Here is a 4,134-nt window from a genome sequence, read left to right on the forward strand (position 1 = left end):
CAGAATCTGAAGCAGGCTCCAGGCTCTGAGCTGTCAGCACAGGGCCCGACGCGGGGCTCGAACCCACAAACCGTGAGATCATGACCTGAGCCGAAGTTGGCCGCCCAACCAACCGAGCCACCCAGGCGCCCCTCCTTCTCCTTCTCCTCTTCCTCCTCCTCCTTCTTCTCGTCGTCCTCTTTTAATTTCCCACATAGCCTCTAAAGTGGGCGGAAGATGAGGAGGACTTCTTGGAAGAAAGGAGGAAGATTGCAGGAGGAGCTGCCCAAATACCCTGAGAGGAGACTCCTGAGGCCCAAGACCCAGGCTGCCCTGCCTGCTCACGTGGGTGGGTTCTGCCCTTACCTCTTGCCCTCCCTCCCACTGAACTCTCCCCTAGCTCCTCTCCTGGACCTAATGACTCATGCCCTCCCTCCCTTTCCCGGTGTCTTTTCAGCTCCTGGAAGGCAAGAAGCACATCTACTTCTTACCTGTGGTCACCACTACCCCCCCCCCCCCACCGGCCTGGAGACACAGGCGATGGATAAATGCTGGTTTGCAGGCAGGGAGGGAACAAGGGCCACCTGAGATTGACCATCTCCTACCTGGGAAGACTCCCAGCCCCTGTTATATGTCTCCATGGCCACAAGGCGTCAGTAGAGACCTTGGCTTGGTGTTGTAGCTCCCGCCTGGAGCCAGGAAGGAGGCTGGATTTTGGGGGCAGGACACACCACGATGAAGACCCATTAGTTAGGACCAGCATGTCTGGAAGAGAGAGAGGTGTGGCAGAGCTGAGCACTTCATTGATTGAGAAATGGGGTCTCCAGGACCTGCCTCAGAGAGTAAGGGGCTGTGTCCTCTGCCCTTCATTCATTTGTTCCACAACTGTTTGTTCATCTCAACCATGTGCCAAGAACTCTTTTAGATGCCAAAGTCATAGTGGCTCTCCCAAACTCACAAAGTCCCTGCTCACATGGAGTAGACAGCAGATTACTGTCTAGACAGAAAATAAACTAAACAGGGCACCTGGCTGGCTCAATTGGTAGAGCATGTGACTCTTGATCTCAGGGTTGTGTGTTCAAGCCCCTCATTTGGCATGGAGCCTACTTTAAAAGAGAAAAGAAAAGAAAAGAAAAGAAAAGAAAAGAAGAGAAGAGAAGAGAAGAGAAGAGAAGAGAAGAGAAGAGAAAAGAAAAGAAAAAAAGAAAGCTAAACAACAAAAGCCAAACAAGATAATTTCAGAGAGTGTTAAGTGCTATGAAGACAAGACACTGGGAATAGGGAAGTGACGGCATTGAGGGGAGGCAATTTTAGGAGGGTGTCAGGGAAGTTCAAAGGGAAACAGGGTCTTGAGAAAAAGTAAGGGCTTCCAAGGCTCCCACGGCTAGGTGGTCCAACCGTCATATTTTGCAGATGGGGAAACTGAGACCCAATAATCCAGTGAGGAGCCTAGAGCCAAGACCAAGTTTCTTGAGCCCCAGGTTTGTCTTTGGGTGGTCTTCCTCCCCTCAGGTCCTTAACCTGGGCAAAGAGTAGATGCGGGGACTCTCTCACAACGTGCTGGTTAAATAGGGACCAGAAGAGAGGGACGCCTTCCAAAGCCCTAAGTGCAGAAAACACAAAACCACTTCTGTGTGGTGGCAAAGAAGTCCCACAGAGTTTTGATTTCCCCATGATGCAATTTCAATGCTTTGAAAATATTTTTAAAGTAACATTCTTTTTTCAAATATTGGTATTGATGCCTTTGCCAGTGTGAGGGGCATGAGCCTGGAAAAGTCATTTCCCCACTCTGTGTGCCTCAGTTCCCTCCTCTGCAAAATCTGAGCCCAGCTTTCCTGATTCCCCAACCATTGCTCCGTCCAGTCCTTGTTTGAGCTCATCTGGCTGGGGTCCCCTCCCTCTGCTTCTGAACCTGTGCCCACTGTCCATCCCTGCCCTGAATCTGTCTATAAGACACAACCACACCCATTTAGAGATACCCAGTGATCCCCAATGCAGGTTTGGACGTGTTATCACCCCCAGCTTGCCAGCTAGGAGATAGGACTTACTCAAGGTCACACAGCACAGTAAGTGACACTCAGGATTTGAACCCAAAATTCCATTAAGTTTTCTTTGCTCGAGGCTCTCATACAAGATGGCGAAAACCCCCAAAGTTTTGCTGTTCTGGGAACTAAGCTTCATTTCCCCAAGAATACATTTATGTGAAATGTGTTGATCCTGGCTGTGTCACGTGGTGTGGTGCTGCCACCTCTTGAGAAAAAGGGGGTATTGCATCCCATCTCCGGATCGCACTATCTGGGTCAAACCCTGGGAAAAACCCATCCAAGAAGCCCCAGGCATGCGTCACTTGACCCATGAAAAACGCTGAGGTCCAAAACATGACCCAACCAAGCCACTGACCTTTGCTGACCCTTAACCCTTCCTCTTTCTCACCTTCTGCTGACCTGATGACTAACGCCGCGCTATTCCCTTGAAACTGCGTTGGTAAAGTCGGTTTTCTCTTCCTGGTTGCCAAACTCAACAGCCTCTTTTCAGCCCTTATCTGTCTGATATTTCAACAGCATTAGACGCTGCTGGCCACATCTCCTTTGGTGGCTTTCGTGACATCTTCTCTGCTGGTTCTCCTCCGACCTCCCCAGCTGCTTCTCAGTCTGTTGCTCCCTTCTCTTTCTCTTTTTTTAGTTTGTTTATTTTTTAAAGAAAGAGAGAGCAGGGGAGGGGCAGAAAGAGAGGGAGACTCAGAATCCAAAGCAGTCTCCAGGCTCTGAGCTGTCAGCACAGAGCCTGACGCAGGGCTTGAACTCACAAACTGTGTGCGAGATCATCCAAAGTTGGACGTTCAACTGACTGAACCACCCAGGCGCCCCACATCCCTCCCTTCTCTTCAATGTTTGCGTTCCCCCAAGGTTATTTCCTTGGCCACTTTCTTTATTACTCTGCATGGCCATTCCTATGCCAATCGCTGGTATGCTAATAACTCCAAAACAGAGTTATTCTCAGTCCAGACCTCACTACTGAACACTTGGCCCGTTTATCCAGCCTTCCTCCAGATGGCCATCAACCCCGGATGGCTCGGCATGTCCATTCTGGTCTTATCCTACACTCTGCTATCCAACCTTCTCCCGCCTCTGGCAAGAGCCACCTTGTCCTCCAAGCCACACTCCTGGGAATCGTTTTGGCGCCTCTCTTTCCTCTAGCCTCCACTTCAGTAGCTCATTACTGAGACTTTAGCTCACCCCGAATATTCATTCCCACTTCCTTCCTAGAACCCCAAATCCCAGCCACTCAGAACAAAGGCAACATTTCTGACTCTTTTGTGGCTAGGTGTGGGTAGCTTCCAGAAAGTGCCCTTCTCCTTCTCGTTCCTCCTCCTTTCGGGCTGGAATGTTGATATAGTGGTCGGAGCAGCCTTTTGGGACCACGAGGGCTAACCCATGAGTGACGCAGCAATAGGGTAGAGAAGCCTAGGTCCTGTGATGCTATGAGAACTACACTGGGACCACCTACCTGGTTTCTTCTATTCAAGCTGATGTTATCCTGGCACTTAAAGCCACACACCTAATCCTAAATAATCCTAAATCACAGTTCATTCAGCAAGAGGGTCTATCTACACCAGACGTTGTGTGCCAGACTTTTTCAAAGCAAATCTCTCTTAAGTCTCATTCCTTCTGTGTTTACCATGCCTCCCATGCCCCCCACCTTGCCACCATGTGTCCTGCGGTGCTCATCTGTACCTGAATCAGCCCCTCCCTTTCTCCACTGCGCCCCTCTTGAATTCATGCTACTCAGAGCAGTCAGGGTAATCCTTCCAGAGTACAAACCTAACTCTTGTTCCATCCTGCACAAAGACTCCATGCCCCTACCCCCATTACTAACAGGATCAAGTTCAAGCTCCTCATCTTGCCACTCAAGGGCCATCCCTCTTTTTTTTTTTTTAAATATTTTATTTATTTCTAGGAGAGAGAGAGAGAGAGAGACAGCGTGAGCAGGGGAGGGTCAGAGAGAGAGGGAGTCACAGACCGAAACAGGCTCCAGGCTCTGAGCTGGCAGTCAGCACAGAGCCCGACGCAGGGCTCGAACCCACGAACCGCGAGATCATGACCTAAGCGAAAGTCGGACGCTTAACCGACTAAGCCACCCAGGCGCCCCAAGGGC

The sequence above is a fragment of the Hyaena hyaena genome, unplaced genomic scaffold (genome assembly GCF_003009895.1).
Source record: "Hyaena hyaena isolate Hyena2069 unplaced genomic scaffold, ASM300989v1 scaffold_551, whole genome shotgun sequence".
NCBI classification, from domain to species: Eukaryota; Metazoa; Chordata; class Mammalia; order Carnivora; family Hyaenidae; genus Hyaena; species Hyaena hyaena.